Source organism: Dendropsophus ebraccatus, chromosome 11 (assembly GCF_027789765.1).
Source record: "Dendropsophus ebraccatus isolate aDenEbr1 chromosome 11, aDenEbr1.pat, whole genome shotgun sequence".
NCBI lineage: Eukaryota > Metazoa > Chordata > Amphibia > Anura > Hylidae > Dendropsophus > Dendropsophus ebraccatus.
In genome coordinates, this window is record NC_091464.1 from 38,070,837 (window position 1) to 38,097,114 (window position 26,278).

General features: G+C 42.4%; 1 long non-coding RNA gene across 1 annotated transcript; it reads left to right on the forward strand.

The window, feature by feature from the left end:
- Window positions 1-9,923: 9,923 nt before the first annotated feature.
- LOC138767646 (uncharacterized) lies at window positions 9,924-11,927 on the forward strand. The gene is made up of 2 exons (XR_011358822.1): window positions 9,924-10,041; window positions 11,647-11,927. It is a non-coding gene; the product is annotated as an uncharacterized lncRNA (long non-coding RNA).
- The last annotated feature ends 14,351 nt before the right edge of the window (window positions 11,928-26,278 follow it).

Genomic DNA, 26,278 nt, shown 5'->3' on the forward strand with positions numbered 1-26,278 from the left:
ACCAGTCATCTGCACGCTCACAGAGAAGACAGTCATTTGATTGACAGATTCCTTGAGCCATGACTCTCAGTACTGGCCGGGACTTCATGTGTTTAGTCTCCTTTTATTTAGCCAGCACAAGCCTTAAAAGCTGTCTTAAGTAGACTGGACCTGGATACAAGTAAGTATAGCTTTGTTTTAAAACATAACTAAAAAAAAATATAATAATAATAATAATAATAATAATAATAATAAAAATCGCAAACATGCTTGATTTATATTTTGAAAGTTATAATGTATCCTTTAAGGAGACAGCCCACTGGAATCCTAAGCATAGAAAAAGATGATTTTATTTAATAAGTTACTCTTTTCCCAACAAATAGGTAGGTTAAACTGCCTTTTCATGGTAACAGATCAGTTCTGAATCCTCTTAGCATCTCTATTTCTCTCACTCTCTCTCTTTCTCTCACTTGCTTGCTCTCACTTCAGCTTCTCATGTGTGAGAATGGTTAAAAAAAACGTATATACTTTGACATTCTGTTTCCTATGACAGGAAGCGGTGTCATTACTTGTTGCCTTTCTGCAGCTTTGTGGAGGGAAAAGCTCCCATGTGAGAAGGGAAATAGACCATCTACAAGGGAAAGGAAGCAGCATGAAGGATCCCCCCATAGCAGCCGCTGATTTCACAGGATGATGGACATAAGCTGTTGTCACCCAATGCAAACATGGACTAAATAAGAGGGAAAAAACCCTACAGAGATTGTCTATTATATTTTTAAACTTTTTTTTCCCCCTTGTTTTCTTCTATATATTTATTAATACAGTTTCTCTTGTTATTAAACCATCAGCTACATTTACAGAACAACTTGGCCATATATTCTAACAGTAACATCCCACAGTCCTACACCTGACTCAGAAGCATATATTCACACACTGCAAAAGTATTTTTTTTTTTTATTCTATAACTGTCCCATTCACCTGGATGCACTTTTCAGAAATTCACATGGGGGGGGGGACTTTTTCTGATAAAAAAACAATTTAGACGCAGAAAGTTTCTGTTCTGCAACAAACCTCCCACAAACCGACATTTTCTCATGGGGGTTCATAACGATTGGTTCCTGGGCTGGCTACAGGTTTTTGCTGGCCCTCGGGCGACATAGCATCAGCGGGCCCCTCAACCATCCACTATGCAACCATCATCCACACACTATGTACAATCACTTGAGACACCACTAACATACACAAACACACATTATTGACTCAGACACTGACTTTCAGACACTGACTGATTGACCCTGACTGACACAGATACTGACTGACACACTCAGACACTGACACACAGCACTTACAGTTCGGTCTTCTCCCTCTTCCTCTCCTTTGGACTGCTCTCCACAGTGTGAGGGTGAGGACCTTAGGGTCATGTGATCAGGTCCTTCATCCTTTCCTCTCTCTGTGCAGGTCCTACTCCGTCTCCTGTGCCATCTGATGTTCAGCACCTCATGCACTACAGTGAGGGGGCTGAACATTAGAACACCAGGCCCCTATCCCTCTCTCGGCCCTTAAAGGCGCTATGAGCCCTAGTACTTGCCCAGGTAAGCCTTGTGCTGACGCCAGCCCTGATTGGTTCCAGCGCATTCTGCTCTGTGTTCAGCAACAAGGACAACACATTGAACATGTCAAAAAGCTGTGGATCACAGCGAATGTTCCCGGTTGATGTTGCTGCACATTTTTGTGTTTATAAATTTTGAACCACAAGTCATATTACAAATCTGATTGCAGCAATCAATTTCTGACAATGACTGTCCAGGCATGATGGGAATTGTAGTTTTGCAACAGCTGGAGGGCCGCAGTTTGACAACCCTGGCCTAAAAGATAGGCTACCTCACCCATTACTTGCAGTGATATTCACTTATGTTAATTTCTCCTTTTATTTCTGAAATAAAAGTCAGTCCTTAGAAAGATTAACAGAAATGTTGAGTGTCAGCTATGAGATGAGTAGCTTTTCATGATGCACCCAGTAAACAGATACCCTATAGGCGACAGATGGCTTAAGATGCCCATACACATTAGTTGAAAGTTGATAAAAGCAGATCATTTTAATGAAAATTATCCTTTGTTAGGCTAAATTTAACAAAAAGGGGCGAGAAAAAGGTGCTTAGCCGAAACAGATGTCGAAGTGTGCTCTACCGCAGGGTATCTGGACTTTATGATTCAGGTAATTGCACTTTTACCTTATTTTGATTATACTCTTAATGCACAGAAGCCAACTTAGGAGCACTGAACTGGCAGAAGGAGTTAATTGTGCTTGTGCCAAACGCAACAATTGGATATCTTATTTCCTTTAGGCAACACTTTTACTTTACTTTGCTGCAATCTCAAATAACACAGCACTATCACATCCTTAGAGCAAAGTGACATTCACGTCAGCTTCCTTGAATTTTCTGGACAAACCAAGTTCATGACTAAAACTTTTCTTACAAATTCCATATTTTATATAGATCTCCTTAAAGGGGTAGTCCAGGGAACAGAAAAGGTTCTACCTGTCCCGTTCCCTGGCGCTTCACTATCCACCACTGGTATACCTTCCAAGTCAAGAGGGGGGTGAGTGCATGTCATGAGCATTGCCCTATGTCGCCACCATATTAATTACATCCATAGCTATTGGAACATCTTGTGCAAGCAATGCTTCTGACATGTATCTGCCTCCTTCTTGTCTCAGAAGGTATATCTCCAAGACGGCCGGTGAGAGGAAGTGGAGCACCAAGGAGTGGAACAGGCAGGATTTTTTTCTGTGTTAATCTGTGTATGCATTGCAGCATGCAATATCCTATCAGTTGTATAGGGGAAGATCACACTGTGATTTACCGTGCATGCCAGGGTTGTATCTTTTTCTTTGGTTGTTTTTTCACACCATCTATAGTTACTTTGGTAATAAAAGATATGCCCTTTAGTTCTTCTTTGAAAATCTATCCAGCCGCTAAGGCTGCATACACTAGTATAACTGGTTATGCTCCTTTTTAACCATAATGCAGTAAAAGATGAAGAAACATGCTGGTTCATTAACCCCCTAGTGACCTAAGTTAAGGAGTTGTCCGGGCAGGAAGCTTTTATATAGTACTGGGGAGGAGATTAAAAATAACATGCACCTTCCTATGACTCCTATGCCACTGCCAGTATTATGCCATTCTGTCCTCGCTGTGCGGCCATTTCTAGGTCCATGATGTTTCAGGCCCACCTAGCCTATCAGTGGCTGTAATGGTGTCCTGCCTCAGGGTCCTTTTACACAAACAGATAAATCCAACAAGCAATGATTTTTCTTTTAAACGACAGGCATTTAGACAAGAGGATAAATTGCTATGAAAAGTCATTATTGCAATTGTAATTATGATGGTTAATATGATTGTTATTACATTTATCTCTATACTGTGGTTGTAATTGCATTCTTAACAGTGAGTGTTTACACAGAGAGACCGGAGAACGATCATTGCTGCATTTACACCAGAAGATTATCGCTTAAATTCAAACAATTTAATGAATTTTTTGCATGATAATCGTTCCATGTAAGAGGCCCTTTAGACACTCATTGGCTGAGGAGACCTGTGATGAACCTGGAAGCGACTGGATAATGGAAATGGAGCAGCATAATACCAGCAGCAACGCAGGAGCCAGGAAGTGCAAATTATTTTTTTTAATCTTCCCCCACATACAGTATACACAAAACCTACTGTCTGAACAACACCTTTAATGACTAAGCATTTTTTAACTGTTAAGAGCCAGACTTTTTTATTTTTATTTCTTTGTCGATGTAGCCATATGAGGATGCCCCCCCCCCATGCTTTATATGGCTATAAAAAAAAACGAGGGAGAAATAAAGAGAAAAGAGAGTAAAAAAAAGGAGAAGAAAAAAACAATAGAAAAAAGAGATGTTAATCGGAGGTATAAACTAGCCACAAAGGGTGTGTGCACACTATGGAATCCCTGCAGATAACTTCCAGTGGATTCCGCCGCTCGTTCCCCCCCCCCCAACCCCCCCCCCCACACACACACACACACACACGCACACACGCACACACACACACTCTTGCTTAAAGTTCTGCCAGTCCCATAGGCTCCATGCTATGACATGTAAATTCTGAGCATAAAATGGAGCCTATGGGGCAGGCGGACAATCAAGCAGGAGCGGGAGGGTGGGGGTGGAGCGAGCAGCAAAACCCACTGGAAGTTATACAAGCGAATTTCGCAGTGTGCACATACCGTAACAAAGAAAGCCGACACTGAACGGAACTTCTAAGGGTGGTATTACACGGGACTTTAAAAAAAATCGTTAGATCGTTGGGATTTGAACAATAATCGTTTAGTGTAATAGCAGACAATGATTAAACGACCAACAAGAAATTGGTCGTTTTATAGAATTTGGACCTATTTTTATCGTTGATTGTTTGCAAATCGTTCGCATGTAATAAGACGACGTTCAGTCATAAGTAACGATCATCGTTCTGTGTAATTGAGTGAACAATTTCAAGTCGTTCGCCATTGCGCTCGTTTGAGATCGTTTATCGTTATTTGCTGATCGTCAAAAAATCGCTTTCTGGAATTGTACCCTAAGAGATGACAGTGATGTCTCCAGGAGCCTTATGGCCCTATTCCACGGAACGATTATCGTTCGTTTTCGGACGATATCGACCGCTACGGACGATAATCGTTCCGTGGAATAGAGTGCAACGATCAGCCGACATCATTCATGTTGGCTGATCGTTGCAGTCGCTTGTTTTTCAACATGTTGAAAAACAAGCGACTGATATAGCAGCGATCTGCTGCCGTTGCTCCGTTGAATAGGAGCATCGTCAGCAGACGCTGCTATATCCTATGGGCTGCCCGGACGATCTAGCGATCCCCCGGGCAGCCACCCCCGCAGCTCCCCGCCGCCCCCTCCCGCACTCACTTGCTCGCTGCAGCCGCGTTGAATAGCAGCGAGGGGCGAACGAGGAGCAAACGAGCGCTGACAGCGCTCGTTTGCTCCTCCAACGACCCGTGGAATACGGGCTTTATAGCTGCCTCTATAATACATACTTGCTAGCTACGAGGCTTCCTCAAGTTAAAATTTTAATTTGTTCCAGGACAATGCTTGTAACTTGAGACCATAACTATATGGAAAACTGGTAATTGGTTTAAAAGCCCCCAAAATAGTCAGCTGAAAATAGGAGAAAAGTAGTAGAGTACAAGTAGTACTAGTAAATAGCAGTACATGATAGAGGAGAGCAGTACATGATAGAGAATAGTACAGTATATGTATTACAGGCAAATAGCAGTTCATGAAGCAGGATATGATAGCATTACATGTATGAAGTAGAGAGAGAGAGGAGAGCAGTACAAGACAGGACAATCCATGTCATATAGTTATATAGCACTACATGTAATATGGATAAAGAACAATACAATAGTAGTACAGGTAGAAAGCAGTACAATAGCTCTGTACTGGACTGAAAAGAGGCACTACTACACAATGAAACCAACGCCATCTGCAGCTGTGACTGTTCAATGCAGTTTCATGTAACAACGGCCAAGAAAAAGCCATTGACTTGAATATATTGCAGCCTGAGGCAATTGTAACTTGTGGGACTACTCTGTTAAAAAAGGTTTTTCCCTTCCGCACCCGTTTGTAATTGGGTCAGTCAACACAGTGTTGTTAACAAAATCACTAAGCGCCTGTCAGGAATCTGCAGTAGCCTGTGTGAACTGGACCTGGTGTTTTGCCTTTGTGTGCCACATCCGATTGCTTCTCAGCTTCTGGCTATGCAGGAGTTAAGCTGAGAAGCTCCTGGTCTTGATTTTACACCTGTGTTGTTGCTGTGATTGACAGGTTTCTCTACCTGTCTGTACCTGGAAGATCAGAGCGCCGGTCCAATAAGGATCCAGACCGGGCTCTTGGTCAGCATAAAAGCTAAGCACAGACTGAGTCCCAGCGCTGGCTAATTAGGTGTATTCCTGGTCCCAGCGCTCCCTTGTATATTCCTGCGCTCCCCGTCCTATCCCTCCTACTGCTCGACTCGTTTTTCTGACCCTCTGCCTGACTTGTGACTACTCTTTTGGATTACTGATTTTGTACTACGTTGCCCGTGTGGTTTGACCCGGCCTGGTTTACTATTCCTTATTGTGTTTGTCTGTCCGTATTTTTTTGTGTATCACGTATATAGCGCAGGGAACGTCTCCGTGGTCGTCCGCGACCGCCTAGGGTCGGCTGAGGCAATTAGGCAGGGACAGTGGGTGGTTCAGATAGGGCCCACTGTCTGGTTGTGTCTGTGTTAGTCTGACAGCGCCTTTTACATATTTTCCTCCTCTGATCGGTCTGTTTGTGATACTAGATGACTGCGTCTATTGAGTGGAGCAGGAGTTAGTTACTTCATTGATTACTGACACTGCGTGGTGGTTAGGAATTCCGCAGGTTCCCCATCCCTGGCTTAGACTATACTGTACAGTATCGGGCTGTTTGAGAAACCTGGCACATTTTTAGATGTCTTAAAATTTTAGTTCAACTATTAATTAGCTTATTTTATGCCAAAAGTGGGTTGTGACGGTCAGTGTCGGACTGGCCCACCAGAGCACCGGAGAAGCTCCGGTGGGCCCCCAGCTTTAGAACCTGCATTAAGACCGACTGACATGTCGTTTTCCACTGGTTCTTCATTGTTTGGTCACCAGGGTCATTTCCTCTGGTGGGACCCAGATACCTCAGTCCGACACTGGTGATGGTTAGCAATGCATCATGATGGTGCAGCTGACGGAGGAAGGAAAAAGGGAGCCTCTTCCCGTTATCTACATCGCAATTGTCATTAATGCAGAAGAGTATAATCTGCAGCGTTCTACTCTGTTTTTATGGCACAAAGTTCCATTGAAAAAGTGTGCCACACCTGTTGCAGCGTGAGACAATTTTGGTTAAAAGATGCAACAATTATTTTTGGGGACAAAATTTGAAAAAAATTTGCATTTTTAGACATTTGAAATTTACTAGAATGAATTTTCTCATTTCTAAAATGTACAATGCTTGTAAGAAATCTAGTCATGCCACACAAAAGTACTTTACCTCTTTTAGGACACAGGAGAACATTAAAAAAAAAAAATGTAAATATAAAATTTCAAATATTAATTTTTGAAGAAACCGATTTATTGATGAAGTGGTTTTGAGAGGCCTGTATGCAAACTACATAAATTAGCACATTTTTAAAACTGAATTTGATGGCATTTTCAAACTAGGCATTTAAATAAAATCACATATAAAGCGGGGAAAACGCCATGTGTATATGCATATTCATATTTTTCTGGTGTTTTTTATTTCTTTAATAGAAATCCTGGAATTACACAATGCAAGAATCACATGACTTTTGATAGAAAAAAAACATAGGGGATAAAATGCCAAGAAAAAAAAAAATACCTATACTTATATACCCAAACATTAGTGTAATAATAATACACTAAAATGAATGTATATTATTAGTTGGTTTACAATTGTTTTGCAGTACATGTGAACTTTTAATAAGCTTTGTTCTATATTTTGGAGGCCAGGTGATCAAAGATGTTTATTTTCACGGCTGTTTTCATTCACTGTTCAGCATTAATAACATTATTTTTCATTACATTTTTATAGCACTGGTCATTACAGATGTGTCAGTACCAATTATGAATGTTTCCCCCCCCCCCCCCCGTTTTAGGAATAATAAAGCACTTTTTATTTTACAAAAACATTTATGTACATCTTTTTTTTGTCCCCTTAGGAGACTTAAAGCTGTGATCATCTGATCACTGTTCTACTACACTGCAGTACAACTTTCAGTATACTGTAGTATAAGGGTATATTCACACGGACGGGCTCGCAGCGAGATTCTCGCTGCGAGCCCGGCAGGTCCTGGCAGTTCCCATACACTACATACTTGCTGCGGTCTAAACGACCGCAGCGAGTATGTAATTATACCGCCCTTAACCCCTTCTGCTCCCCCGCTGTAAGCATACTTCACCTGTCCTTGCTGCACGGGTCCGGCGTCCTGCTCTCCTGTCCGGCCAATCAGTGTGTTGCCCAGCCGCAGCCACTGATTGGCCGGGCGGGAGAGCAGGACGCCGGACCCGTGCAGCAAGGACAGGTAAAGTATGCTTACAGCGGGGGAGCAGAAGGGGTTAAGGGCGGTATAATTACATACTCGCTGCGGTCGTTTAGACCGCAGCAAGTATGTAGTGTATGGGAACTGCCAGGACCTGCCGGGCTCGCAGCGAGAATCTCGCTGCGAGCCCGTCCGTATGAATATACCCTTACTCTTAGCACATTGGAGTATAACTGTCATTACACTGTAGTATAACTGTCAGTACATTGTAGTATAACTGTCATTACACTGTAGTATAACTGTCAGTACATTGTAGTATAACTGTTGTCAGTACATTGTAGTATAACGGTCATTACACTGTAGTATAACTGTCAGTACATTGTAGTATAACTGTTGTCAGTACACTGTAGTATAACTCTCAGGAAGTCATCGGAATTTATCAAGGAAGCCCTTTCTTTTGTCTTGTGCAATAATTGTTTTACCTACAGGGGAGAATGGTATCGACAGGAGACCGGCACTGCCATGGGCACTCCGGTCTCCTGTACTATGCCAATCTCTTCCTGGCATGGATGGAAGTTAATTTGATTTTTTCCCCCCATAACCCCTTTTTCACTGACATCGCCCTGTACCATTGTTATGTGGACGACGTGTTCATTATATGGAAGAACACCGCAGAGAGATTCAGCCAATTCGTTACATATCTAAACAATAACAATACATGTAACATGTTGTTCACTTCTTGCTTCGGAGGCAATAGATTAGAGTTTTTGGATGTCCTAGTAACAGCTACAGACACTGAGTTACACACCACTGTTTTCCGTAAACATACCGCAGCCAATGCGCTGCTCCATTATCATAGCTCACATCCTCCTCAAGTGAGAAATTCTATCCCCTATGGTCAAATGCTACGTATCAAGCGCATCAATGATACTGACGATGGGTTCCACCGACAGACTGGTGAACTCAGGTCTCGCCTCCTCGCCAGGGGGTATCCCTCTTCTGTCATAGATGGCGCCTATTCCAGAACCCTTGCTGTAGATAAAGCTTCTCTACACCACTCCACTAATAGACCTAAACAGGTTTCCTCTGACTCCTCTGACAACAAAAGATTTGTCTTTGCCTTGCAGAATACCCGTATGAACGTCACTATGTGTAATATCATTAAGAAACATTGGTTTCTTTTGCAGCATGATCCCGATCTCAGCAAAGTAGCTGATAGACAACCCCTCATCACTTAAAAAAAACCCCACTATTGGTGATCTGCTAGATAGAGATACTAATAAACGCAGTGTGAATTGGCTACAGCGCAGCAGACCTGAAGGGAATAAGCAATGCGGCACTTGTGCTTACTGTAACCAAATGTACAACACATCCTTTATCAATTTGGGGGGTAACGATTGTTTGGTACGTGATTTAATAACCTGTCGGACCACTCATGTCGTGTACGCCATCTTTTGCCCGTGCCAACGATTTTATGTTGGAAAAACCAAGCGCCCTCTCTGGACGCGGTTTAAGGAACATTTATATTCTATACCCACGGGCAAAGGCGTACCCCGACTGATAGAACATGTCAAGAGTGTACATCAGTCTGATACTAAACTCTTGCGGTTTTTTGGCTTAGAAAGAGTCCATCCTACCTCTGATGGTTCCGACAGGCTTAAACTCCTGCTTAAACGGGAAACCCAATGGATTCAAAGGTTAGATGTCACAGGCCTGTGTGGCTTGCACGAGAGAAATGATATGAATACCTTGTTATAATATTTATGTTTTGCTTTGTGTTTTCACTATCACGTTGCAATTTCCTGTATTTGCATATCACCTGTGTGTATAGTGCACCTCCCACTTCCCCTGATGTTGCTCACAGCCAGACGAAGCGAGAAACAATTGTAGCTGTTTAGAGCGTACCTGCATAACATCTTCCCCCTCCCAGCTGAAGCCTTCGGTGTTTGGATAAATAAACCCACTTCTCTGACCGGTGAGTGCGGACTCTTCCTTACTCCGTATAACTCTCAGTACACTGTAGTATAACTGCTGTTAGTACACTGTAGTAAGATTGTCAGTACACTGCAGTATAACTGTCAGTGCACTGTAGTATAACTGTCAGCACACTCGTAGTTATACTACCAGTGTGCTGACAGTTATACCACAGTGTGCTGACAGTTATTCTACAGTGCACTGACAGTTATACTACCAGTGTGCTGACAGTTATACTACAGTGTGCTGACAGTTATACCACAGTGTGCTGACAGTTATTCTACAGTGTGCTGACAGTTATTCTACAGTGCGCTGACAGTTATACTACAGTGTGCTGACAGTTATACTACAGTGCGCTGACAGTTATACTACCAATGTGCTGACAGTTATACTACCAGTGTGCTGACAGTTATACTACAGTGCGCTGACAGTTATTCTACAGTGCACTGGCAGTTATACTACCAGTGTGCTGAAAGTTATTGATAGTATAACTGTCAGCACATTGTAGCATAACTGTCAGTGCACTGTAGAATAACTGTCAGCACACTGATAGTATAACTGTCAGCACATTGTAGCATAACTGTCAGTGCACTGTAGAATAACTGTCAGTGCACTGTAGAATAACTGTCAGTGCACTGTAGAATAACTGTCAGCACACTGGTAGTATAACTGTCAGCACACTGGTAGTATAACTGTCAGCGCACTGTAGTATAACTGTCAGCACACTGGTAATATAACTGTCAGCACATTGTAGCATAACTGTCAGTGCACTGTATAACTGTCAGTATTACACTACTTACAGCTGGGCCTCACAGGCTTTAATATAAAATTTGACCTCCGGTTGCCATTGCAACTATTGGATCACATTGAGAGGTTGCCAATGGTGTGTAGATGGAGACCCTACCCTTTCGAACCCTGTAAGTCCAGCAGTAACTACTGGCAATGACATCTACAGGGTTAGGCTGGGTTCACACTACGTAAGTTTCCGGCCGTAGCGCGTTCCGTGAATAAGCGGCCGGAAACTTACGTAGTTTGCGTACTATGTAAAGTATACGATCTACGGCCGCACAGTTCACACTACGTACGAACTTACGCCCGGATCGTATGCGGCGCCGTAAAAAATGAACCAGATCATTATTTCGGGACAGAAATGCCGTAACTTAGGCCCTTAGCGTTACATGCGGTCCCGTACGTAGTGGTGATTTCTTCATTTTGAAAGCTTTTTGTGCCGATCCAAAAGGTTCTGTGGGGTGTCCGGGGCTAGGCGAAGATTTCCAAGTAAAAGACTGCTGTCAGATCGCTACGAAGAGCGCTCAGGAAGCGTAAGTACACTACGGGCGTAAGTTTGCGTTCCGTACGTATCCGGCCGCAACTTGCGTAAAGTCCCGGGCGGAGTTTCATACGTATATGTCCGGCCGCGGAAAATACGCGTCCGCGGCCGGACATATACGTAGTGTGAACATAGCCTCAAACTACACAACTGACTGTGGGCACTGAAGGTTTATTACAATAGGTGTTATACTCATATGTTCATGATTGATATGTGTGCTGCGTATAATATAACAAAACTGCCATATGTCATCATTTCCTTTCCTGACATTTACAGCTCTAGGTTTATGAGTAATGTAAACACCCATGTTCGGGAGAGATGAAAGAAGATTTATTGAATAGGAAACATACAATTGCTGTGAAGAGATTACAATCCGTGAACCGACTGCTGGATACATACGATGACATCACAGGAAGCTACAAATGAACCTGAACTGATTGGAAATGTCCAATCCAGACACTAGAGGAAAATAAAGAGAGAAGGCCGCTGTTCACTACTAAAGATGATCATTTATAGGCTTCCAATATACGCAGTATAAAAATGTGACAATTTCAGAACTTGTTCACATCTGTGTTGTTCTTTCCATTGCTCTGCTCATCACAGAAGCACAGCCACAAAAATAACTGATCTATTATATGCTGGACAGAAACTCCTCCCAATGAACTTCATGAATCTGTCATCTGTAATTCTGCTGAAACTGCTGGCACAAAGTGCTGAGGGCTGTAATGCCTCCTTGCTCCCCTTTGCATCCCTATCCCAGCGTGATTGACAGTTAGCTTCTAGAGCTGAGCTCTGCTTCCAAATCTCAACCCTGCTTGTGAATCATAGATGACAGATCCACTTTAAAGCTTTACTGTCACTTTAAAAGAAATAAAAAGACACGTCACACAGACATGTAAAAAAAATCTGAATAGTTGGGGTCTTGCTGTAAAGACCATCCTAATAATTAGATGTAGTCAGGAGAGTAACGTAATGGTGTGCTTCAATCCCCGCCTTGCTGCTTGATCTAAGTTGTTTAAGGTGAAGGGCTTCACATGTGGTGTCCCATCACGGGTTTTGCTACTGGTTACATCCTTCGTAAAAACCTGTACGTTTTGTCACAAGATGTCGTTATTGCAAGTATGTGTATTCAGTTATTGCACAGCTGTAGTACTTAAGGAGTTATTGTTTGTTGTGTGTCACATGGATCTGTACGCCAATGAGAGTTCTTTCTTCTTCTCACCTATCATCTCTCTCTTTACTTGTCACATACGCACTCCTCAGCCACTCACAGCACACCTTACAGGGGCTGTAGGAAGGAAGTCACATAGGTAGAGGAAGTGTATTGTCTTTTGCCTCTAGACTCTGTAGAGAAAGGACACAAGCCAGAACGCTCCCTACAGTGGTCCTGTTGGGTCCCCAGTCTAAGTTGTGCATTCTAGATGTAAACTAGAGCACATGCAACGCCCTACAGTTTCTTCTCAAGCAACCTCACTCAACACTATGCAGTGTTAAACCTTCACTGCAGAGGACAAATCAGGGATCATCTCAACCCACGCCGTAGACAAGGAGAGACACAGTGCATGACAGTATCCATAAAAAAGTAAGGAACTGATCTGGATAGAGCAAAGTTGCTAGAAGCCTATGAACTCTCCCTCGCAGTGCGGGTGTAAGATGGGAACCCTCAGCATTCCGCTCACCCCAGATAACAAGGATGGGGCTTGTGTCACCCTCTAGGATGGGTTACTCGACACTGGTGGGAAATAGGTGGTGCAAAGAGTCAAAACACAGGTACAAGTATTCTCTCTCTCTTCTCAAGTGTTCTTCAATTTCTACCTCCGAAGTTCCAGCAGAGCACAGTACTACTTTGGTTTGGGACTCTCTCAACATCCTCCTCTCTACTCTTCTGATCCTTTTTCATACCTCTCAGCACGCAGCTCAGTCAGCACGACTGTACCACTCTTTCTATTCTCAATACAGATCTGGATCCTAAAGTATCAAGTGTCTTATCAAGGGTAAAATATTATATCAAGGCAAAGCTGTATGATTTACTGCCTACCTCAAGTATCTTCAGAGTAAATAAGATTTTATTTATGATAAAGAGACTCTGTGATTCCTCTTCAAGCACCGACAAAGCACACACACACTCCTTGGGTCATCTCCCCTTTCTGTGGGTGGCAGTACCAATAGTCCGGGTGGATCACTACTCCACTCCAAACACCAAGGGACCCCACAACAACCCGGCAGGACACTGTCCACAGGGGAACAAGGTATATTCGGCCCTTTAAAATAAAAACAGGTGTGCCACTATACCTGTGTGCCCAACCGGCACTGGCGTCACAACATAACATCGCTGGGAACGGCTATATCTTGGCCAACCACCATAGAACTAGCTTCACACCTAACCATCTGGCAAGTGACTGGCCACACCGGGGGTGTTCACCACACATAGACTTACAATGGAGCCCATCTACTGCAAAACGCTGCATTGATCATCATTAATTTTTTTAACACAAGGCCTACCTTGCAAATGAAGTCAATCCTCCTGGGTTTCTATAAATTAAGCATTGGGTTAGACTAGGAACTAAAGTCTAAAGATCTTCATAGACCTTATACTTATACCTGCTGCTTGTGGCAGGTTTAGCCGTCAGTATAAGGTATGGGGCTCTCCTAATTGAAAACTGACAGAAGATGTAGGTGGAGAATCCCTTCCCTCATTCTGGGAAAGTTAAGCTGCAGTCAGTGGCGCTTTGGCTCAGGCATCAGGCAGGAGAGAAAACTAACAGCTGAATATTCATTCGGCTGTCAGTTACTGAAGGTGTATAGGAACCTTAAAGACCCTATTACACAAAGCAATTATCATCCGTATTCAGCCGATACCGACCATTACGGATGATAATCGATTTGTGTAATGGAAGACAATGATCAGCCGGCATGCACAATGTCGGCTAATCATTGTCTTTCAACACGTTGAAAAATCAACGATCATGATCAGCGATCTTCTGCTGTCGCTCTATGGAATAGGATTAGTGGCAGCAAACTGCTGCTATCTTCTATGTGCTGCCTTGGCGATCTAGCAATCTAGCTTGCTGCAGATGCGTGTCATAGCTGACAGGTCGGCGCTCACTTGCTCCCTCTCATCGAGCCATGTAGTTGGGGCTTACGGGATCTCCTGGTTGTCACTCTGTAATCACTATACAGAGATCTAGACTTTCCTGTTAGCAATAAATGATGAATCTAAACATAGTATGAAAAGGACTAGATAAATAGGATAGTTGGGCAGAATCCAGGGTATGCAGAATCCGGTCAATAAGGTGGACAGACCAAGGTCGGGGCAGTTCACGCTACTCTAAATTGTTAGACAAGACAGTGTTTCATGTTTTAAAATAATCACGTCCCTATCGCCTCTCAAGATGGGTAGCAAATAGAGATGAGCGAACGGGGTTTGGGTTCGAGTCCATCCGAACCCGAATGATCAGCATTTGATTAGCGGGGGGCTGCTGAAGTTGGATAAAATTTTAAGGTTGTCTGGAAAACATGGATACAGCCAATGACTATATCCAGGTTTTCCACATAGCCTTAGGGCTTTATCCAAGTTCAGCAGCCACCGCTAATCAAATGCAGAAAATTCGGGTTCGGATGGACTCAAGCATGCTCCAGGTTCGCTCATCTCTAGTAGCAAACTGAGGCTATGTTCATACACCGTATATTTTCGTAAAACCATGGCCGTTGTACAATGACTGTGATTTATAAGAAAATATACGTCCATTGCTGGCTAGGAATCCCGGCCGGAGCGCATATACACATAGTATAGGCTCCGGCCAGGTTCCCTAGCGGCGCCGCAAACAAATGACATGCCAGTTGAAAGACTCAGTGCACACTGTCGAGCGAGCGGCCCTGGCCGCATAGTGTGCTGTGGGGAGTTCTGATGCGGGCACGCATGGATGCGGCCATAAAGATCATCCGGCCGGTACTGCAGGATGTACAACGGCTGGCATGATCTTTTCAGAGACTGTCCATTCCGTCACCCGGCCGGGTCACGGAACGGCCGGTCTCTTACAGCATGTGAACATGGCCTGAAGCTGCATCATCTGAGACATAAATCTAAAATGGAGGGCTCTTTTACCAGTGAGGCAAATAAGTATAAGCCATTGGGTATTAGATTGTCTACTAAAATCTTTTAATAGGTGACAGGAGAGCACTGTGTTGTCAGGGAGTCCGCTGCGAAGCAGTAGTGAATCATCACAGGCATATTGCCCAGTGCAGTCATAAAACTTAAGATTATTGAGTAACATTCGGCTACTTGTTTACATTGCTATGTAACACCTAAAAACCTAAGCAGATTGTGTAATTATATTAAATAGACAGCAGTCTATTCTGCAAATCTAATAAGAACTTGTATGGATAATGGAAACAAATTCATAACTGAACCGAGTGTTATTCAGTGATGCATATACCACAAAACCCACAGAGTAAGCGGTAATCGCTGCACAGTTGGGGGGCAAGTCTAATATAGAGCCCTATTTTGCCTGTGAAACATTAACACTGGGGGCAAACAAGTATAAGCCATCAGGTATTATAACATATTGAAGTCTAATGGATTCTTTTGCTAGATGACAGGGGAACACTGTGTTATAAAGAAATCCCATGTGAAGTAGTGGTGAATCATCATAGGCAGATTGGCTTCTGAGTGCAGTCAGTAAAAGTTACTTACTGTTATTGAGATTATTGAGTAACATTTAACTACTTGTTGTTTACAATACAATCTAACACTTAGAACCTAATTAGATGGTGTAATTATAGTACATAGTGTATTGTGCAAGTATAATGGGTACTTGTAGCAATAATAGTATCAAATTGACTGCTGAGCCCAGTGTGATACTTATACCACAAAATACATAGTACTGTACTAGTGAAGAGATCGCCGTACTAAGCTGGTGCTGTCATCTATGTAGGAAGATCAGTATAGGTATAAATTATAGCCAACACAGAGTACACTAAAAACTGTGTTTGAGATGCTGCCTGTCCTGGCCACATGTCAGCATTCACTCAACTGTATGTGTGTCTTAAAGGCGCACAAGTAAATGCATTGGGTGTATGCAATTCATTTCTTCTGCTACATTTACTGCAAGAGAAACATATGGCTGGCACCAACTTCGTTTGGGATATTAGACAGTTACAGTATTAAAAGGAAGTCTTCATGATACAACCCGTTAATTAAAAAAGGATTAAAGATGTTACATGAGAGTAGAAAAAAATGCCGGAGCTATAATATAAGAAAGCTCGTGGATAAGAGTCTCCTAATACTACCAGCTGCCATAGGATACTGTGCAAATGAAGAGAATAGCACAAAGGTGCATACAAAAATCTGAGCAGGTTAGATCCCAACAGCTGCAGAAAAGTGTGTCCTGGGTTGGAGACTTTGTATATATTTTTAGAAGATTATATTATTATCCTCTACTGGTCCTACTGGTTGCTAATGGAACCAGTTAATGGTTTGTGTACAGGCAAAACCCTTAATTAGCTTAATTAAACCCCTATAATGGGGAAGATAACCACATATCAAAACAAAGAGAAACATATATATATATATATATATATTTATATTTGTGTATATATATATACACATATATATATATATTCTCACCCTTCCATGCTCTCCCAGTGTTGTCTTGTGGGTCTCCGTTGTCTTCAGCCACATGTAGCATGATGGCCTGCTCAGCCAATCACAGGCTGACTGGGACATGACAGCACTGCAGCCAGTGGCTGTGTGGGCTGTCACTTTTAAAGACTAGAATGACAGCTCGCTCAGCCAATCACTGGCTGACTGGGATAGGACAGCTCCGTGGCCAATGATTGGGTGAGTGGGCTGTCACCAGAGAAGGCAGGATAGAATCGGAGAAGAAGGACTCCAGGGGAACGCGGACAGGTAAGTATGATGAGCGAACATTTGGTACTGCAGTAAAATAGCTAAATAATAATAATAGCTGCAAAAATTTCACTGTTTTAGTGTAGTTCATTTAAAGTTTGATTTAAAAAGTTTTAAAACATTTGCTGTTCTTTACTTATATAACCAATCATCTGACATGTAGTAGCGAGACAAGCCAAACTGATGACATTTGGTGACGTTGCACCAAACAATCAAAATCAAATAGCTAAAAAACACCAACACATAAAGGCACCTTGAGACATAATACTTTTTTAATATACTTTGTACAGTAACTAAGCATATAATCTACAATTATAAGCACATATACAGTAACTAAACATATAATCTACAAGTTATGAAAGGTGCAATTCATTGACTGATAACTTTCCGTAAGTAAAAAAATATATATTCTTGTATTGCTGAATACTAACCAGGCTGAAGTCACAAATCACTGCAAAAATAGATACTAATCTTTCCCCAACAAAACAAAAAAGTACCAAATGAAAAGATTCTAAAATATACCTTTTAATAAATATCCGCTAAAAATTTACATGTATGCTACTCACAATACAATAATAACTAAACTGCTCCGCATTGGTAGCAGTAGACATAAGTATGCCAGGTGTGGTAGGTAGGCTAGGGCGATCCCTACTGTATGTACCCCAAAAGGAACGTGGGTATGTGTGGATAGGGGAGTCGGGAAGGGGCTCAGGTCAAAGATAAAGGGCAGGACCTGTTACGCCCTATACTACTTTCTCCCACTATACCCTCTCCTAGGCGGAGTGTACGTCCTGATAAGGACGGCCCCGCTCTGGAACCTAACCTACACTCCTATGTGTCCCTATACTGATAAATGAGCTAGGCTGTCTCACTAGAATGAAGGCTGTCTAGGCTGATGTGTGCTAGTGATGAAGATAAATGCCTACTCCGGAACGGGAAGGATACGATCTTACCAAGTGTAGGTGATAGAGACCAGGAAGGAGGGTAAAATCACACATATATACATAAGTACTGAAGTGTAAACACCGAAGATAATATATCGGCACCCGGGTCTAAACATATGTATACCTCAGGTGATGTGGATAAGCCTGTCTCCCAGATACGAAGATATGTGTGTCTAAATAATATAAAACAGATAAGGCGTGAATAGTAGGGATACCAGGAGATAATACACAAGCCCTTCTCCACCAGCTACTAAAAAGTGGGGCCCACTGAGTTAGATACCATACAAATGCTTTTATACTATTCAGACCGGCACCCTAGCTAGGACCACAATAATGTGGCAAACTGTCACATTAACCGGTCATACGGTCTAGGAGTATATAGATAGTGCCGATGGATACTCTGATGGTGTGGATAACTCCAAAGGTACAGAAAACACTCAGTCACCCCAAAACACAATAACACAGTTTAGGAGACATAATTCCTAGCCATCCAACATAATGGCATAACAAAGTCCTTGATAAGCTAATTGATGCACAAACAATCACTGATACATCTGGGTATAATAAAACGGCCCATAAGGGCTCTTTATACTCATCAAATCCCCAGATGATGGTCTCAACGCGTTTCAATCCCAAATCGTCAGGAGACCCGATAAAGGAGGTGGATAGTCGTCCGCAGTCAGAGATCACCGCAAGGACATGATAGACGCCGGATGATGATGATGCGTCTACAGCTCTACATTCTTCCCAGGCTGAAGTCAACTGCATATCCCAACATACTAATGTGTGGAACATGGTGTAAATGGATGTCTTTGTATACATAATAGATGTGGCTACTGGGGTTCCAAGCTAATTAACTTCTGTCATCTCCGATTTCATCAACTACTTTTAATAAACCCAAGTTGATTACTCTCGCCTTGGACCTTCACTACTTAGCATGGGTCATCACACTCTTCAGATTAGATTATGTCAGATGTTCCCATCTGTCATGCCTAACTCTGTATTTTTCAACCAATCAAGTCACACTCAAAGAGTTAACAAATAAACTGTTCAATCCATGCAAAGAACATCAAAATAAATCAAGTCATAAATTCACAGTCAGAGGTAATTAAATTAGGATGCCGAGGTGCAAAGGCAATGTCCCATGCCAGTGTAAATAAATATCACCTTGCTCATCTGAGAGCCAGGAATGTTCATCACATCTCCAAAGTCTACTATTCTCAGCAAGTGCCTTGAGACACAGATCTATGTTATTGTCAGGGTCTCCTAAGAAAAGGATCAACCCAGGCTGTCTACTTAATTTATCAATAACATTATGGTTGGAAATCCAAGTTTCCCTGGTCCATACACGTCTTCTCATTATCCTAGACAAATCAAACCCTTAACGCAAATTCACGCATATGGTGTCTGCACTTTAACCCATCCCCACGCACATGTATGTAAATGAGTTAAACTGTCCCCTGTTGATATATCTAATAGTCTCCCTGTCCCATTGCTGTATCTAAGTGTCACCCCTGTTCCTGTACCTGATTGTTGCCTCTGTCCTCTGTTGCTGTACCTGATTATCATCCCTGTCCCCTGTTGCTCTACCTAATAGTCTCTCCTGTCACTGTACTAATCGCCGCCTTTGTCCCCTGTTGCTGTTCCTTATCATCATCCCTGCTAGTGTAAGCGTCACCCCTGTCAGTGTACATGATCATCGCCCTTCTTAATGTATCATATTGTGATCCCCGTTACATTACATGAGTAGGGCTAAAAAAGTGGAAAGGGCGCCATAGGGTGATAACGTAAACAACAGATTGTAGGTCGAACAAGCTGATAATAAAACTTCTCACCTGATGGTGTTGTGCTAAGAACACAACACCTGTATGCACCTGTATCAGTGAAGAGAGAGGTAGTAGCCGTAGCAGCCAGGCTCCAAGGGTAGATGCCGAGATCCCAAGCCAGGAGATCAGGGAATGGAGAATGGTAGATGAAGTGTCGGATCCTCGGGGTAGGCGGGGACCACAGGAGCCAGAATGATGGCGCTTCACGGCTTCAGGTTTAATGAAGTAAAACGATAAATTTTAATGGTCTCATAAACAACCCGTTTCGAGGCATAAATTGCCCCTTTGTCAAGTAGGAGAGACATTGTCTCGATGTCTCTCCTACTTGACAAAGGGGCAATTTATGCCTTGAAACGGGTTGTTTATGAGACCATTAAAATTTATCGTTTTACTTCATTAAACCTGAAGCCGTGAAGCGCCGTCATTCTGGCTCCTGTGGTCCCCGCCTACCCCGAGGATCCGACACTTCATCTACCGTTACATTACATGAAATTTTAAAAATTTCCTGCTAAACTTCCCTAAGACGTAATAAAAAAAGTAAAGGGACCTCGTAACATATAATGCCAACATAGAGCAGACTTATTGTAAATGTGATGTGTTATGTGTTAAAGGCAGTGAGTTTCAAACCTAGTAAAATGCAAATGTTACAATTTTTTTTTATGAAATTTTCAAATTTTTACATAAAAGGGTGAATGTATCGACCAAAATTTACTACTTACCGGAAGTCAATCACACGACCTAAAAAAAGAAAACGATAAAAACAATCACAGAAACTCTTGAATAAGTTAAAGGGAATCTGTCACTAGGTTTATGCTGCCTTAAATGACAGCAGAATAAACTAGTGACAGCAATTCTGAACAGAAAGGCATAAATCTTAAGGCCCTATTACACCAAGCGACTATTGGCTGTATTTGGCCGATTATCGGCTGTTACAGACGATAATCGTTTGGTGTAATAGCTAGTGTTGAATTGCAATGATCGTCTGACATGCACAATGTCGGCTGATCCTTGTCTTTCAAAGTGTTAAAAAAAACTAAAACAATAACGACTATCTCCTATGGGCACCTCCCGCAGCTCCTTGCGCCCCCCCCCCTCTTGTTGGCGCATGTAATAGTGGCCGCAGCAAGCGGGAAAAGAGGAGCAAGCGAGCGCTGATCTGACAGGTCAGCTCTCGCTTGCTCCTTTTTATCTGCCCATGAAGTAGGACCTATCTGTTCAGCCATTCTCCTGATATATAAGGAGAACCTTAACACCAAAAGCACGATACTCAAAAAAGTTTTCCCCAGCACAGAAAGGAGTAGATATGATGATAAAAGTGCTTCTGTTTTTAGAGACAGATGAGGTAAAATACAGCCATAATTTTGAGGTAAAAATACAGCCGTATTTACAATATAAGACTGGGTTCACACTACGTATATTTCAGTCAGTATTGTTGTCCTCATATTGCAACCAAAACCAGGAATGGATTAAAAACACAGAAAGACTCTGTTCACACAATGATGAAATTGAGTGGATGGCCGCCATATAACAGTAAATAACGGCCATTATTTCAATACAACAGCCGTTGTTTTAAAATAACAGCAAATATTTTATATGGTGCCCATCAACTCAATTTCAACATTGTGTGAACAGATCCATTCTGTGTTTTTAATCCACTCCTGGTTTTGGTTGCAATATGAGGACCACAATACTGACTGAAATATACGTAGTGTGAACCCAGCCCCATGATGTGCTCTGTTTCATTTTACTTTGTATGAACTTAGCCTTAGGCTACGTTCACACAGAGCAAAAGGAGCGGATTACGCAAGGAAATATTTCCGCCTGAAATCAACTGACGCTGAATTCCGAGCAGAATATAAGCAGAATGTAAGCAGAATCCCTGCGTATTCTGCTAGGAAAGTGTTCAGCTCGTAATTAGCTCTTGACAAATTCAGCGCGGAATACTCGAGGAATCCGCGCTGAATCCGCATGCATTCAGCGCTGAAATTCAGCGAGTATTTGGCGAGTAAACTAGACTATACCAGAACATATACTAGAATCCTCCTCCCCCCCCTTTTCCCCATTTCCGCGCTGATTCAGCGAGTAATTTCCGCTTGTATTACGCTTGTATTCCGCGCTGAATCCGCGCTGAATCCGCGCTGAAACAGAAAATCAGAGCCCCATTGATTTGTATAGGCTTCCGCTAGCGGAAGAATGAACATGTTCATTCTTCTGGCGGAAAGCGGATTAGTTCAGTGTGGAAATTCCACTGTGTGAACTGCAGAGCAGAATTTCCATTCAACACAATGGAAATTAGCTCTGCACCTATTTTAACGGCTGAAATTTCAGCGCTGATTCAGCGCAGAAATTCAGCTGCTTTTGCTCAGTGGGAACGAGCCCTTATGATGCTGATTGAGTATTCATTTTAAATCACATTTGTTTTCCTATATACATTACATGACAAGGACACCATAGAACATATACCACCTACTCAGTAATACAAGCTAAATAAATTGGAGTTTATAGTCAGGATAAATAAGAAAGCTACATTTTCGTATAGGAGGACAATGAACATGGAAAGTCTGACAAGGAAACAGCCCTTTACTCTGAATGAATGAATATGTTTACTAGACTATAATCTTGATACATCTGTTTTAAGTTTGCCTTTAAGTAGAGGCTCTAAAATATGACATTAGTGGGTATATTGGAAACTCTGTGATAGATTTAAAACTTTACTATGGTAAAATATACCAATATTTACAGATAGTATATACTATGTGTTAGGTAAAAGTAAGGGTGATTCTATTTTGTATACACTAACAGAATGAAACAGACATTCTCTATTTCATTTTTTCACTCTTTTTCACTGTTTTTAAAATCCCAGACACCTTTAATGAGTGCAGCAACAACATTTACTTCCTCGGTAATTATCCTGTGGATCAGCCCCTTAAAAGGGTTAAATTCTTAGATCTGGCTCAGGGAGCTTTAATAATTAAAAAGCGTTTGTACTCACCTGCCCCAGTCTCCCTGTGGCTGCTGTTCTGACAGCTCCCTGTTGTCCCTGCAAAACTTCCTGCTTAGCCCATTAATGAATTCAGTACTGACATGCCTTAGGGCCCTTTTACACGGAAAGATTATCTGACAGATTATCTGCCAAAGATTTAAAGCCAAAGCCAGGAATGGACTATAAACAGAGATCAGGTAAGAAAGGAAAGCCTGAGATTTCTCCTCTATTTAAATCCATTCCTGGTTTTGGCTTCAAATCTTTGGCAGATAATCTGTCAGATAATCTTTCCATGTAAAAGGGCCCTTAGTCAGAGTCAGTGATTGGTCAAGCAGTCAGTTCCTGCAGGGACAACATGTTGCAAAAAACAGGAAGAAGGTACAGGTGAGAATGGTTTGTTTGTTCTTATCAAAGTACCTCCAGTCAAATATACATTTTTTTGATTGCTGGAGTCTCCCTTTAAGAACTGCAACTTGCCCCTTATAAAAACATGATGTGTTTGTATCTCCCTCTCACACAGCTTTGTCCTGTGATCTGTGTCCGTCTCTTAATTGATGGCTGACAAATATGTGTTAAGAAAGACATCATTTTACAATGACTTACAAAATAGGAGGCTTACAAAATAGGAAGGAAGGGTAAACTGTAGAAAGAAAAAAAAAAACAGAATCAGAGCTTTACTTTTCTTCCAGCCAAAAAGTACCAGACTGCCTGTAACACGACAAAAGGTAACATAAAATCCTCCCAGCACAGTGACCACCCTGTCTGGGCTCTGCTTGAAAGCTAAACCAGATTTCTCTAGAATGATTTAGTTACTGCATATCTGGAAGCTCTTTGTATTAAGGCGATTCTAAACCTTTACTGACCTGCTCACACAATCGGTAGCCAGTAGACGCAACGTCACCAAATCAATATCAGAGGAGACTGGCTTCATGCTTCAGGAAATAAAATACTTGGAACCTGTGAATTCAATGAGTGGGGAATATCCATAAGATGCTGTCATATTTCTTTTATTTCAGGAGTCCATGCAAAATTGTGACTAGTGAAAACAAAGTGCCAGTATGTAGTCACATTACTGTTTTTATTGAAAAATAATGCAGTCACCATAAATCCGTATGCACCCAGATCTGTAGGCACTCTGCATATGGCAACTCCTAAGGGAAAATACCTCAATAATACAGTAATCACGTTACATATTTTTTTCTGTTGGATTCATTCCTCACAATGTGAGGCATGCAGAAGTAAAGTTGTTGTTTTTTTTTATGAAACTTTATTATACTTTTTTGTTTCATTTAGGAACTTCTACGAGATAAGCACATAGTCATGATATACTTTCCCATCACAGGTCATTAACGCCTTCCCGCATAAGGACGTGCTGCAGGTGGGGGTGTTCAGAGGGGGGCCATGCGACGACCCTACTCAGATCACCGCTCTCGGATAATTAGCCATTTAGATGCAGCTGTCAAAGTTCAAAGCTGCATTTAAATGGCTGTAAACAGCCATCCCTGGGGACTAGTGGGGGGATCTCCCCCCTGCAAAGCGATCATAGATGGGAGATCCCCTCCTCTTACCTGGTCAGGCCTCAGCGTCACACTAACGATGATCCCGGCTTGGTAATCAACAGATCTGGGCTGCAGCAGCCCAGAGTAATACAGCACTGATCTAATTGCCTGTATTATTAAATTATGACATTCCTGATCTCGCACGGTAAATGGCGCAGGTGCAAAAACTCTCCAAATTGCAAAATTGCTGATTTTTTTTTCATTACAAATCCAGAAAAATAGATAGAAAGTACAGATAATAGCGCAAAAAATGAGCTGTCACACAGCCCCATAGACCAAAAACTAAAAGCGTTATAAGGATGGGAATAGAGCAATTTTAAACACATTAAGTTTTTTTTTTTAAAAGGTTTAAATAAAATAAAAGTACTGACTTGAGGAACATCTCCCCCAGCATGGTGGCTGAGTGGTTAGCACTGTAGCCTTGCAGTGCTGGAGTCCTGGGTTCAAATCCCACCAAGGGCAACATCTGCAAAGATGTATGTTCTCTCCGTGTTTGCGTGGGTTTCCTCCCACATACAGGTGAAGCGCTGTGGAATCTGTGTGCGCTATACAAATAAAATAAAAAAACATAGATAAGATATCAGTTTTATCATAGGGCAAACAGATTTTTATGGAAAAATTAAGTCTGTCATTGCAAAGTACAATTGGTTTCACAAAAAATAAGGGTTTATGTGGGTCTGAAGGTAAAAAAAAAAATGCAAAAGCTATGGTCTTTTAAAGGGGTTGTCAGAAAAGGACCCCCTTTTTCATTTTTTTTTTCATGCCCAGGCAGGGGGTGGATGAAAAAAATTAACACACACCTCCCTGGCTCCCTTGCTGCTGTCCATATTTCTCGGTGTGAGACTGCTTCTGGGGTTAAAGATGTGACTGTCAGGACTGGCAGGCGTAGACAAGACAAGAGACAGTGGGCCCTAGATCTGAACCCACCCACTGTCACCTGCCTACTTGCCTCAGTCGGCCCTAGGCAGCCGTGGACAACCACGTTGACGTTCCCTGCGCTAAATACGTGCACACGGAACAAGACAGACAAACAACACAAAAGAATGGTCAAACAAGCCGGGTCCAAAATCCAAACAGGCAAAGCAGTACAAAATCAGCAAGCAAACGGGTAGTCAAAAAGTCAGGCAGGAGGTCAGGGATCAAGTCGAGCAAAACAGAGGGATTAGGAGTGGGGATCGCAGGAGTAGACAAGGGAAGCTGGGATCAGGGTATTACGCTAATAACCAGCACTGGAACTCTGTCTTAGCTTCCTATTTATACTGAACCAGAGCCCAGTCCGAATCCCCCATTGGACCGGCGCTCAGATATCCAGGTTCCAGATAGGCAGAGATTCCTGTCAGTGTAAAGACCTACTCAGCTGGAAAGATCAAGTCTCCTAGGAAATCAGATTAACTCCCGCATTGCCAGGTAGCAGAGAAGCAAGCGGGTGTGGCACACAGAAGCAAAAGCAGGTTCAGTTCACACCAGGTTTCAGCACAATCCTGACAGTGACGTTGCAGGCCCGCTGAGCCACTCAGTGGCTGTAGCTGTTTCCTGCCTATTCTACTGAAATTCCTGAAGTGGCTGCATACCAGAGACCACAGCAGCGGAATACAGGTTGCAACGTGGGAGCTGGGTAGGTAAGTGTGTGTTTTTTCATCTATCCTCTAAAAATATTGCACAAATGTGCCTGACCTGCTAAACCATAC